Below are 14,501 nucleotides of genomic sequence, written 5' to 3'. Positions count from 1 at the left end.
GTGGGTGGATTGGATTGGGGCAAAATGGAGCGAGTTGTTTGGGAATGGAGTGGGGCAGGTTGTTTTGGATTAAAGTGGAACAGATTGTATTAAAGTTGATCAAGTGGGGTTGATTGGACTGGGTTGGTATGGGGTGGGTTAGATGAATTTGAGTGGAGTGAATTGGGATGAAGTGGGGGCAGATTGGGGTGAGGTGGATTGGATTGGAGTGGGGTGTATTGTTTTCGATTGGAGTGGGGCTGATTGGAATGGAACAAATTGTTTTGGATTGGAGTAGGGAAGATTAGAGTAGGGCAGATTGGATTGAGGCAGATTGTTTTGGATTGGAGTAGGGCAGATTGGAATGGGGTGGATTCGAGTGGGACAGATTTTTTTGGATTGGAGTGGGGCAGAGAGTAAGTGGGGCAGATTAGAGTGAGGCAGATTGTTTTGAATTGGAGTGCGGCAGATTGTTTTGGATTGCATTGAAGCAGATTGGAGTGGGCAGATTGCTTGTGATTGGAGTGCAGCAGATCGCAGTGGGGCAGATTGTTTTGGATTGGAGTGGGGCAGATTGTTTTGGAGTGGTGTAGGTTGTTTTGGATTGAGGTGCAGTGACCTGGAGTGGGGAGATTAGATTGGGGTGGGTTGGGAAGATTGGGGTCGGGTGGGTTAAGTGGATTGGAATTGGGGTGGGTTGAGTGGATTGGATTGGGGTGGATTAGAGTGTGGAGGATTGGGTTGTACTGCACAATTATTTGTTAAAGTATAGTTTCAGAAATTACACATAATAAAGAAACAATGTTGCTTTGCAATATTTAGAATAAGATAATCGTCATCTTTTGAGAACAGCGCCCACAAGCAAAAACAAAAGAAAACACAAGTGCAAAGTGAGAAAAAACGACTTGGCAAAATGAAAGAAATTTAGCTAAAAAATAAAACTTTGCAATTTTGTTTGTCCTGCTGGGCACTTTTTTGACAGTCACATGCCTTGTGTTTGCAGGGCACTAAAATTAAAAAAGAACAAAATAGTACCTCAATCACGTCGGGAGCAGCGGACAGGCACTGATTACGCTGAACCAATCAGTGCTTGGTCCCTGCTCCACAGAAAGGAACAGAAATAATGCCAAGCCTGCAGTGACAAATTACGAGGCTGTAAAAAAGCGTGCCACCCAAGCTAACAAATGGTAAGTGATGGGCGAGCTCCAAGTAACAACAGTCTCACAAGTAATACGCTAGCGTATGCACTCGCAGGATCTACTCTAAATAGACCCATTTTCACACAGGTGTTTGCCTGCCAACCGCATAGTGGTGTTACTACAGTAATATAGGCAGGTGCCTAGCTGATCTAGTGAGAACAGGAAAATGATCTTCACTAGTAACAACAATGTAAACAGTTTTTATCAGAACAAGTTTTTTAAAAATCATCTTTCAACTTGAGAGCCAAAACTACTCAAGGCACCACTATGTCAAAGACTGGCACATCTTGCGCTGTTTATTTACACAAATCAAAATTCATTGGTTGAGAATAGGCATTGTTAAATCAGTAAGAAATACATGGGTGATCTAGTTGTGCACTCAGAAATAAAGTGTCAATGCAGGTGTAAGTCACTGTATAGTTTCTTCCAATTGAAAAGAATGATCCTTAGAACTCTCACACTGGGTTCAGAGCGCAAATGGAACATAGCTAATATGAGGTAAGGTTCAGATCCTGCTTACACTGATCCAAAACTAGCAGGAAAGTTTTATTCTTATTGAGAGTTTGTTCCGGAAGTGAGTGGTGGGTTATGTGTGGTGGATTTCTTAAAGCCACCGCCTGACACCTACTGCCAATGCCAAGCTATGATCAATCCAGAGCTTTGAATGTTCCGGGTCCCTCTGGGTCTCAGACCTATTAGTAATTTAAAACAGACATAGAAACGGTTCCCTTTCGGGACCTGTATTCATGTCCTTAACTTTTCTTGCAAAAACACTGATCGAATCCTGAACAATGGGTGTAAAAAACGTTAAGGTGGGAGCTTGCCAAGGTGGTCAACAGGCTGTAAATGCCCTCGGCTCAGCTGTCGTCCACAGCAAAGTTGGGCAAAAGATGACACTTGCCGGAGCAGAGACACCAACTGGGGAAGTGTGAGATGTGGGGGTGACAGATGGGCCCCCATTGAATTGAAGGAAGAGCTACAGAAGCAGAGATAAAGCAGAGTGAAACCCGCTGCCAAGGCCACACCAGAAACAGTAGACAGAACTCCAACCGCTGATGCTGGAGACTGAGGTGCGTACTTCAGCGAAGGCACTTGCTGCCCACCCTACTCAATATACAACATTCTAAAAGGATACTAGCATCGACGGGGAAGGCTTTGGTGGCAGCCTGACCCCTAGGAGACTGGAGTCAAGCATGATGCCTGACCCTAAGATGGCGGCCGACCCAGGGAAACATAGGCAAAAGATGGAGCGACACTAAATCGGGGGGAGAAGGCATGAGATCTGCCCAAACAGACCCCGCCACAGGGAGAAGGATGGTCCCCGTGTCTAAGACGCACTAGCAACCGGATACAACAATCTACATCAGCAGTCCACCAGCGGTCACCATTGTGAAGGTACAGGAGTAGTGGCTGAAGGGAACGTTATGAGGCAATGCATGCGGCGGGGGAGGACAAAGGCACAGATTAAGGAGCGCTGATCAGGACGCGTGGCTACAGATAATTTCTTCTTCAGGAGCAGCCGGGAAAGAAGTCAGACGGCGGTGGGAAGGCGAACCGAATCACAGGATCGAAGCAGACTCCCCAGAGCTCAGCTGGGAACCACGGTGACCCATACGTGATGACCTAGCTATGGGGGCGAAACCCGACGATTGATGGTACTGGGCCCAGGCGGGATATCGGAGAATATTATTGATACACATGCCTCCCAAAAAACAGAATACCAACAGGGTTTCCAATTGCTTTGCCCCCGTCGAAGAAGGAGCGGCCCCGTCTGAGGTCTCCGAGATGGCTTTCACACGGGAATACCTGCGGACCCCTGAGAGACTTTAAAAAGGAATTAAGAGAAGAATTGAAGGCGGACATGACTTCTTCTTTGGAAAAGCTGCGAGCAGATATCAACGATAAACTGTTCATGCTGGGGCAGGATGTGGACTTTGTGGGCACCAGGATGCTAAATGCAGAGGTGAAGACTGGAGAGCTGGAATCTCGTGCCATCCAAATAGCTGCAATCACACAATCTCTCCAGCTGCAGCTTCAGACGGCCACACTTAAGCAAGAAGACATGGAAAACAGGGCACAGCGGGACAACATTAGGATTCGGAATCTTGCGGAGGGAGCAGAAGGGCCTGACCTCAAAGCCTTCATGGTAGGCCTATTTGAGAAGAGAAGGGGTGGGACACAGCTAAGAAAACAATAGACAGAATCCACAGAGTGGGCAGCAGAACCTCCAGTGATAAGCAACGGCCAAGAGATGTTCTAGTCAAGCTGCATTCCTTCAAGGTCAAAGAAGCCATCCTCCAGGCTGTGAGAAGAACAGATAAGGTGATGTTTCAGGGAGAATCATGTGTCCTTTTTCAAGATAGAGCTCCAGCCACGTTAGCTCAGAGGCAACAATCGAAGCCAATCAGAGGCAAATTAAGGAAAGACCATGTCAGGCACTGATGGACCTTTCCCTTTGGCCTGGCCTTTGAGTTACACAACAGGTCGCATCACGTTACTGACCTTTCAAAGGCAATGACACTGCTTGGTATCCCTCACTCAGGAGAGAGTGGTGAGGTGGAAACTCCAGAGATGAGATCGTAAAAAGCGACCCGATCCGGGTTGTGGTTAACTCGGAAGAACCCCCGAGCACACAAAAACTGACAGGGGAGGGGGATCCTCTGTCATATACCAGCAAGTTACATCGACAAGTAAACATAACCTGCATGAGCAAAGTCCCTCCTTATGGGGAAACATTAGACCCCCTTCCTCAAAGAACAAAATCCTTACTAGACTGGATGGCGGCACAGGCTAAACCGATAACAGAGATGCATGTATAGTTGTGCCTCTTTCACAATAGTTCAAGTTATTGTACATGTTACCATCACCTAATTTACCCCAATAGTTGAACCCAACACCACAAGATCACAAAGCAACATAAGTGGTATTCAGCCTGTTAAGCCTTAGCTCAAGCTGTTGCTAGCAATATTGTTTAGAATTCAAAGTTTTGGACAAGTTGTCCCTATATGGTTTCATGTTTGTTTTTTAACAGGGTTTGGGAGACCCGGTATGGTTAACAAGGAGCAGGAGGCAGATGACAGTGGGATGGGTAGAGGGAGAACAGATCCCTTATGTATATTCACTGGTCTTCCTTGAAGGCTCCTGAGGGAAGAGAGGAGTAGCCACCGGTCTGCCCCTATATCAATATCTCTGATAAGACTATACCCCTGAAATTATTATGGTTGTGACGTTGATTACATGGAACATTAAAGGGCTAAATTCACCAGCGAAACGCCATAAAATGTGGAAATATTTAACAGACCAACACTATGACTTAGTAGTGCTGCAGGAGACCCACCATAGACGGGAGGAGGATCATAGGCTCAAACATAAACAACACCCACAAACTTTTAAATCATCAGCCACAACGAAACATAATGGAGTGGCACTCATGTTTCATCAAGCTTTACAATTCCAACCCACAGGCCATCACACAGATAAAGAAGGGCGCTTTGTCATGGTGAAGGGGGAAATACAGGGACGCCATGCCACCTGCGCCTCTTATATAAGTCCCCAACACTAACCAAGAAAAATTCCTCCATGGGTGCTTGGAAGCGCTGGGGGCCTTTGCGGAAGGAGAAGTGTTTATAATGGGGGACTTCAACCTCACTTGGCACACGACCCATGATAGCACACACCCTCACCAACGGGTGACTTCTCACACGCACTAAAACAAGCAATGAAGGAGATAGGAATAGTGGACACCAGGAGGACACTTCACCCTAATGATAAAGACTACACATTTTTCTCACACACTCAGAGCACATATTCTAGAATTGACTATGAAGTCTCCAGTCAGGGGGTGGTCCAGGAGCTTCATAAGGCAGCAATTCACTCTATCATCCTCTCAGACCATGCCCCAGGTCATACTGGACTGGGGTGGGACTAGATTGAAGATCTGCAATGGTACTTCCCCTCCTCCTTGATAAGAGGTAAGTCCTCAAGAGATGACATACGCTGCACCATTAGGGAATATTTTTTCACTTAACAACCCTGAGGACACTAATCTGAGCATAACATGGGGTGCGTTTAAAGCAGTGCCCGAAGGAAATGTATCTCCCTGATGGCAGCACTAAACAGAGTTAAAAGGAGTGCCTCACATTAGAGGCGGAACTATGCACTGCTGAAGAAGCACACAAAGCACACCCAACCCTACCCCTCCAATGCTCTGTTACAGCTCTAAGAGGTAAATTAAGCGCTACATACTCAAACAGAGCAGAACTCACATAGCTACAGCTACAGAGAACGTCTTATGAGCAAGGCAATAAAGTGGGATCGCACTTAGCTAGACAGCTACGGGTGAAAAGGGAAAGAGAATGCATAAGGGACATACGACAACCCACAAATGAATTGACCTGTTTAGATGTGGAAAAGGCAAACATATTTGTGAGGTTCTATTTAGACCTTTATACTGTGGCACCCTCCTCTGATGTTACCCAAATAGAGTATCTAGGAAATATTGCCCTTCCCAAGGTCACGGCAGCACACAACAACCGACTGGGGGCACCCATTGAAGAGAATGAGGTACAGATGGTGATTAACTGCCTCAAACCACACAAGTCACCAGGGCCAGATGGCCTGTTCTATAGGACCTATAGCTCAGAGCTGATGCCGCAGCTGACCACCCTATTCAACTACATAGGCACTTCAGGAGCCACCGCAAATACAATGGGTGAGGCTCTTATTTCGGTCAATCCCAAGCCGGGGAAAGAGCTTCATTAATGTAAGTCCTATAGACCCGTAGTCCTCTTGAACCTAGATGCAAAGCTCTACGTTAGGATATTAACAACTCAACTTGAAGACCTGCTTCCTGAGTTTGTTCACCCGGACCAATCAGGATTCCTAAAGGGTCGTCAGACACACAGCAACATTCAACGGTGATACACCTACTAGAAAGAGCTCATAAGAAAAAGATACCAACCATTTTGTGGAGCCTTGATGCCGAGAAGGCATTTGACCAAGTTGACTGGGCCTTTATGACCCATGTTCTTAGGGCCTATAGATTCTGTGAGCAATTCATCAGGATAATTAGGGCCAATTATGCAGCACCCCACCCAGAGTTTTGGTGAATGGTACCAGTTCTAAACCGTTCGCTTTGATAAGGGGGGCTAGACAGGGATGTCCTCTCTCCCCATTGTTGTTTATACTCAGTGTAGAACCTTTGGCAGCACGTATTCGTGCATCACCCACCATTCATGGGATCACCTTTGGGACGACAGAACATAAAATATTTCTATTCGCTGACGGTGTCCTCCTGACACTGACTGACCCTGCCTCCTTGAGCTCCTCCCTTCAAGAGGAACTTCAACTTTTCGAGGAGGTAGCGGGCTTCAAAGTTAATCTTTCTAAGTCTTACATGATGAATCTGACCATGTCCCAATCAGAGATAGAAATGTTTGCAACCTCCACACCTTCCCAATGGTCAAAGAAAGAAATAACATATCTAGGTATTAAAATCACACCAAACATAACTGATCTCTTCAAGGCAAATTACCCCTGCTGCTGACAAGCATAAGAGAGGATCTGAAATGGTGGGCTCCGTCCTATCTCACATGGTTGGGGAGGATTAATGCCATAAAAATGACACTGCCCCCCCAAGATACTTTATCTGTTTCAAAGCCTCCCACTAGACATTGGCCATGCATTTTTCTCGACTCTGCGTACCCGAGTTGTACGCATTATATGGCAAGGGAGACAAGTCAGACTATCTTATAAAATGTTAAGAATGCCAAAGAAAACTGGAGGCTTGGGTCTACCAGATTTGCAGTTATATTACAAAGCTGCACAGCTAAGAGTGGTTACGGAATGGTCCCTCAGAGTGTCTGACAAACACTGGCTACATATGGACTGGGCCATAGTGGGGAGGGTAATATGGAACTTACTGTGGAACCCTAAGACCTACCGCCCCCGCAATGCATATCTTAGCAGACCAATAAAAACTACTCTAAAGGTCTGGGATGAAGTGACAAAAACAATAGGTTGACCAGGGACATTTGACTTGTGGAGAGAAGGAGGCTGCCTTAAGTTAGCAGACCTTTTCCACAATAATGACATATTAACATTTGAACATTGCAAAAGAGAATTTGGTATCCTCACACGGAAATCTACCACTATACACAACTGTGGCACGGGGCACTAAAGCTAGAGAATCAACTTGCAGCCTCACGGGATTTAACACCATTCGAACAATTTGTCCACCTGACGGGCACCCCTAGAGAACTATTACCCACCTTTATGCCCTACTATTTACCACAGTGAGCACGACACGACTCCACCATCTCACCTTCTGGGGACATGGATTGGGGGAAGACATCCCTGACGCACAATGGGATAGATTATATTGAGACATACAAAAATGTAATTGCTCCGTGACCTTGAGAGAAGCTCACTATAAGATCCTGTATGATTGGTACCATTACCCTACTAAACTGAACAAAATATCCCCAGCTACATCTGACCTTTGCTGGAGAGGGTGTGGACTACGGGGCAACTTCAGATATACATGGTGGAATTGCCCCACGATCCGCCCCTTTTGGAATTAAATTTTAGCTCACATTAAAGACATACTGGGATACCCCATTCCTAATACAATGCGCTGCGTCCTCTTGGGATTAAAAGATGAGAGTCTTCAGCATCAAACAGGAGCTGATAGGGAAACTCTGTGGCTATGTTTGGGTGTGGCTAAAATGGCGATAGCTGAAGCCTGTAAAAGGAAAGAAGCCCCAGCACTTACTCAATAGCCTGCCCACCTTTGAAGAGCACTGACAATGGAGAGGATGGCAGACATATTTGCAGATGACTTTAAAAACTTCGAATATAAATGGGGACCCTTAGTGTTGTATTTGTCAAGGGGTCTCCGGCTGTTTGTCTGACCCACTAGAACCAAAGCCTTACATTTGTTCCAAGTATAGAGGGGTAAACCCCCCTATAGGGCTGTATCCCTCTCCCACCTCAAGTGACCAGGAGGTAAGATCTGAGACTATCCCCAGAGTCTTCATTTGAAAGATGATCCCCGTGGTCGCATCTTCTGCCCTCGAAATGTCATATTTCAGATTTTGACCTTTTCTGTCTCCCAGACTCCATTTTATGTTTGAATACTGTTATCTGTTGCATGTTTTTCTTTCTTTGTTCTTAGCAATTATTGGAAATGGTTGGAAAACTCGATATGTGACAATGTAGAGGAGAATATCTGTCTCGCTAAACACTGTGCACTTTTATAGCAGCCCTGCCTAGACAGAATGCACAAAGTCAACTTTCTATTGTAATGCCTGTACCTAATTTCAACCTAATAAAAATAAGTTTAACAAAAAAACGTTAAGGTAATCCATGTTGTTCTGGCTTTATTTAATTTTACATTCCTTATGAGCGTTTTCCAGAATGCTGTGTTACGTTTCTTTTTTCATGCAGCATATTACTCTAGTCTGGTACACAAGTTGAATTAAGCCAAATCCAAGCATTTATAATGGGGCACAATTCAGTTGTGGCTGAAGGCAGTGGGAGTTTCTCTTAGTGCCTGTCAGGGGCAAGAAGTTGTTCAGAATACGTGGTCATCCAGTCTTTGGGCTCTGCAAAGCGCACAGAGAAATGGCCAAATATGCCAGTTGCAGTTGTGATTCTTTACAATGTGTGGGTAAGGTAGCACTCTATATGGGAATGTTAGTGTATATGTTTAAGAACTCCCTTAATTATATAGGCCCACCTCTTTCAGGGACACCTCTCTTTTTTCTGCCCACATAAATCCCTGGATCCCACCAAATAAACTTAAACCAAAGAGGGCCGGCCAGACCGACCGAGGGATCAGGTATCTGGCAGACTTCCCAATACCGACTTTGCATGCCCTAACCGTGAGACGGAGGAGGCACTGCATTTTGATTACGTCCTTGTGGTACGCTTGCAGTTACAGTAGCATTTTGGTCACCAGGTCCAGCGTCTTTTGATCCTGTGGTTTGCTTGCAGTGCGATGTGGGAATCTAGGTTGGCAATCCATTACACGTGACATGTTACAGCAGTGCTGGTGATGATAAGCACTTGATATGGCCTCACGACCTCAGCTGATGTGCTGACTTTCGCTGGTGGAGCTTGATATGTACCCAGCCACAAGGCTAAAGATAGTGGCATGACTCAGTTGGCCTAGTAGGATGTGCAGGTTGATCTTAGGAACAGAAGATGTTGAGACAGCGAATCAGTTGTTCACATAATTCTGGAATCGCCAATGCAAATCAACTAAACCTGGAACACAGGAGGGGTATTAGGAAAAACTATTGACCTGCCATTAAAAATTAGTAGGGGAATCAACTTAATCTTCTAGCAAGGGGTGGCTCAAATTGACCAGATTGCTAATGGAAAGTTATCAGGCCAGTTGAGCCCCGTTTCTTCACACATTATCTGCACCTGTTTTGAGAGTTCAATTATACATCCTATAACTTTCTTGAGGACCCTGGGAGATATACACAATTAAACTTTCATTGAGTCCCTAGGGTTTTGTGCAGTTCCTGAACTACAGTGAACACAAGGTGAGTTCCTCTATCATCTCTGAAAATAATAGTAACTAAAAAAATAACCGGACAGATTTTTTTTTAGTTTTATATAAACTAACAAAAAAATAATAATATTAACTGGACAGATTCTGTAAAGACCTGAAATATGATAATTAAAGAGGCTTCTTTATATAAAAAAAACAGTCCCTAGTCCTTTTTAAAATGGCTTTTCTGCCTTTGTTTAGCTAAACCGTACTTTTGCCTTATTTTCACTATAGGAAGTAAATACCAGTCGGAATAAAAAATACTGCTTTGGGTGATTTGCTTCAGTTTCGTACTCGTTCCCAGGACATTAAAATACTGTGTGAATTTGGCCCAAAGGTATTGGAGTAATTCACATGAGCGCCAATCACATTAAACAAGGTCGCATTCATTTTTATTTAAGGTATGAGATTAAGGGATTTGCCCAGAATCACAGAATGTTGTGTTGACCTGGCAGCTCTGACTATAACGGTACATCCAACTATTTTTATTTTCCTCTGGGAAAGGTGGCCACACAGCGAGGCCTGTGCAGCCCCACTCTGCTCCCCCAAGCAAGACCTATCAGACACTGGGGAGAGGTGACAAAGCCTCGCCCCAAGGGTTCTCTTACTCACCCACTTCCAAGACCATTATAGCCTCAGAGGAATAACCTGGCAGGGGAGGACTCAAGAAAGGTGTACAGCTGCTGCTGCTCTAAGGTGGCTTAGGTGAGAGTGGCCCAAGGGCCACAAAATCACCTGGCCATCCAGGGAGGCCCCTGCCTATTCCCACCCTCCCCACACCCATCATGACTCGAACGTGAAAGGCCAAGGTGAGAATGCTCCAAAGGTCAGAGCAACACCTGGCTTCCAGACTCAATTTACAGCATGGCAGATGAGTTTCAATGATGTGGGTGCCACATTACAGTGACTTGTCCGGGACTGGGGAAGAAAGTAAGTCTCTTTGGCCGGTTTACAGAGGCCCTAAAAAGTGGCCCACAGACGCTTCTGAAGCACTGGCCCATTGCCCAATGCCCGACTGCCTGCCTTCCAAATCCGACCTTGGTAGTTTTTTAAATTTAATAATACTTTATTGAATAAATTAGCATATACTAGTACAATATGATAAATACATTGTAACTAAAAAAGATCATAAAGATAATTGTACCTATAAAAACAATTTGTATACACAACCGGAATAAAATATTGTACCATAGAATAATAGCATTTTTTTAAATGTTTTAGTAAAGAAAGAAAGAGAAGAGAGAAAGAAAAGAAAAGAAAAATTTAAACAATGCAAATTAAAAATCACATATTTACAATAACGCAATCATTATGTATTAACAGTAATATGAAAGGTCTTGTGTTGCGAAAGAAAAGTGGTGAGAGGAAGCCAAAGCTTGTCCCTTTTAATTAACAGTTGAGTAGTATTAGCATTTGCTCGATCCATTCTGTGATTATAACAGATCAGATTCCACCAAGCTACAACAGATATTTTTGTGGTATCTTTCCAATTAGAAGTTATAATTTGCAGTGCACTAGCAATGAATAAATCAACCAATTTACCAAGCAGTGATTGGGAATGCCGAATAGATGAGGCACTAACCAAAAAAATATGTAATATATTGAAAGGTACATTGATGGTCAAAATCTGATTGACTATATCCCAAACTTGTTCCCAAAAAGTATGAACTGAAGGGCACTCAATAAACATGTGCATATAATGGCTATTTTCTTTAGAGCACGACCAACACTTGCTGTCTGTAGTAAGTTTAAATTTATATAGATCTACAGGAGTATAGTACAACCTATTATAAAAGTAAAATAATGTTTGTTTTGTAGATGCTGAACGGGATGTTGTATGGAGTTTTGACCATATTTGTTTTCGTGTAGATATAGGAATGTTTTGATTGAAATCCTGCTCCCATGCTAATTCTATTTTAGACTTTGGTCTCACAAGACTTGTATGTGTAAGGGTTCTGTATATAAAGGAAGCTGGGACCTGTGAGGAAAAATTATGAGGCTGGGAAACAGGCTGTGTAGAAGAGGGAGCCTCCAAAGATTGAGATAACAAGCTATAGAGGATAGCAAAGAGAGTTTGGTATTGCACAGCGTAATAAGAGGAGATTTGAAATGTCTGTTGAATATCTTGAAATTCAAGTACAGCATTATCTAAAATTAAATGATCTAAAGTTATAATGCCTTTGTGCATCCCCTCTTTCCAAGCTAAAGTTCTATTATGAAATTTAATGTCATTATTGTACCATATAGGAGTTTGCCTAAGGTTCTCATATGAGGAGTGAGAGGCAAGAAGTAATGGCTTGGCAATAGAAATAGAATGAGTTATGATCGGAGAGAAAAGAGATTTTGAAAGCCGAACTGCATCTCTAAATGTAAATGGTGTAATTTGTGAGTGCTCCAATTGACTCCATAGAGAGGTCCCGTTATGAAAAGTGGGAGACAGGGATGACCATATTTGTTTTAAAACAAATGCAGAGTGATATCTTCTAAGGCACAGAAAATTTACACCTCCATTATCTCTAGGTTCCTGTAGTTTGATTAAAGACATACGAGATTTACGTTTGTTCCATAAAAACTTCCTAAATAATGTATTTATAGTTTTAAAAAAACTAGAAGGAAGTTTAACTGGAAGCATAGATAAATAAACATTTTAAATGGGCAACAACATCATTTTAATTGTGGCCAATCTTCCCCACCAAGTTAAATAAAGAGGATACCATCTGTCAAGTAATTTCAAAATCTTTGACTCTACCTCTCTGAGATTAGTTCGAATAGTGTCTTTAAGAGAGTTGCATTTGATATGCTTAGAGGTCCATGTAAAACCAGTATCTTTAAACATGTCGGATAGACAATAAGCATTTAATGGCAAAACCTCTGATTTGTCTACATTACGCTTATAACCTGAGACACTTGAGTATTCTTGTAGTAAGTTAAAAAATTCTGTAATAGTCTTTTGAGGATTAGAGATAAAAAGCAAAATGTTGTCAGCATATGCTGTGAATTTAATCTCTCTGTCTTTATGCTTAAAACCATATAAATCAGATGACCTACGTATTTTCTCTAGAAGGGGCTCAAGGGCTAATATAAATAACAGAGGTGATAGAGGACAACCTTGTCTAGTACCTCTGTGCAGGGGGAAGTAATGGGATTGTTTACCATTGACTAAAATAGATGTAGAGGGTGAGGAGTATAAAATACTAATAAGTTTAATAATATGAGGACTAAAACCATGCCATTTTAATGCTCCAAACATAAAATCCCAACAAACTCGATCAAAGGCTTTTTCAGCATCCAGAATTATAGCAGCTATAGGGTCCCTGGACTTAGAAGCAAGATGGGTAATATTGAGAAAAGTTCTAGAATTATCCGATATGTATTGCCCCTTAACAAAACCTGACTGATGAATGTCTATTAAGTCTGGGATAAAATGGTTAATCCGTAAGGCTAGGACTTTTGCAAAGATTTTACAATCAACATTAATAAGGGATATAGGTCTATAATTACCGCATTTGGATAAATCCTTATCCTTTTTAGGAATCAAACACAACATAGCTTCAGAAAAAGTGCCCTTAGCTTGATCTTGTGATATGAAATATTGTATAAGTGTTAATAACATTGGAACTAAAATAGATGCAAAAGTTGAATAAAATTCAATTGAAAAGCCATCGGGGCCAGGGGCCTTATCTTTAGGAAGTTTGGTAATGACATTTTTAATTTCTGTTTCAGATACGAAAGAGTCTAATAGAGACAAATCTACTTTTTGTTTCAAAGGAATTGAGTGGAAGAAGGTATCTACTTCAGTTATATTAGGAGTATTTTCGGGAGTATATAATGTAGTATAATAGTCAGTAAAGCATTCCAGGATTTTTTAATCATTAGTGTGTCTGTTTCCAAATGTGTCTGTGATAACAGTAATTTTAGACTTTTGTTTTTTGATCTTTAGATAATTTGCCAATAGTTTACCTGCTTTATTTTCCCCCCATAAAATTTTGAATTTATTTTGAGTAGAGTTCCACATGCATTTTCCAAGGAATGTTTATTGTATTGTAATTTAGCATCAATCAACCTGGGTAAGGTATCTGGTTTGTTAGATGAGAAATATTCATGCTCAAGACCCTTTATTTGTGTGAGCAATTGAGATGAATTTTTTGATTTTTCTTTCTTTTTAGTGGCAACATAATCTATGATAAAGCCTTGAGCAGTAGCTTTAAATGCATCCCATATAAAATTCATCTGAGCATCAGAAAGTAAATTGTGCATAAAAAATTCTTTAGAAAACATTGTAAATTGTTCAACAAAGAAATGATCTTGCAATAAAGTGTTATTAAACCTCCAACAATTAGAAAAGGAGGAATTTCCTGGAAGGTTCATATCAATAATTACTGGGGCGTGATCTGATAAAAGAATAGACCCAATGTCAGCCTGTGAAATTGTTTGTAAAACATGTTGTGTAGCAAATATATAATCTATTCTAGAATATGAGTGATGTACTGGAGAATAAAACGTGAATTCTAATACATCTGGATGAGCAATTCTCCATATATCACGTAAGCCTCTGGAGGAGACTGCTTGATGAAATGTTTTTTGCATTTTATTAGGGATATAACGAGTTTGAGAGTGACGATCTACAAAAGGATCCATAAATTGATTGCAATCACCTCCTACCACAAGATTTTCAGAGTTGCAGATTAGTAATAAAGAAGAAAAATTAACCCAAAATTGAGGCTGTACTCCAGTCGGACCATAAACGTTGCAAATGGAAAACA

General features: G+C 42.2%; 1 long non-coding RNA gene across 2 annotated transcripts in view; it reads right to left on the bottom strand.

Annotated features, from left to right (window-relative positions):
• LOC138284905 (uncharacterized) overlaps positions 1 to 14,501 on the bottom strand; it is a 234,963-nt gene that overhangs the window by 82,476 nt on the left and 137,986 nt on the right. The window lies entirely within an intron of this gene.

This window comes from Pleurodeles waltl, chromosome 1_1 (assembly GCF_031143425.1).
Source record: "Pleurodeles waltl isolate 20211129_DDA chromosome 1_1, aPleWal1.hap1.20221129, whole genome shotgun sequence".
In the NCBI taxonomy this organism is placed as follows: domain Eukaryota; kingdom Metazoa; phylum Chordata; class Amphibia; order Caudata; family Salamandridae; genus Pleurodeles; species Pleurodeles waltl.
The sequence above is the reverse complement of the archived record's forward strand: the minus strand, read 5'-3'. Positions and strand labels throughout refer to the sequence as shown.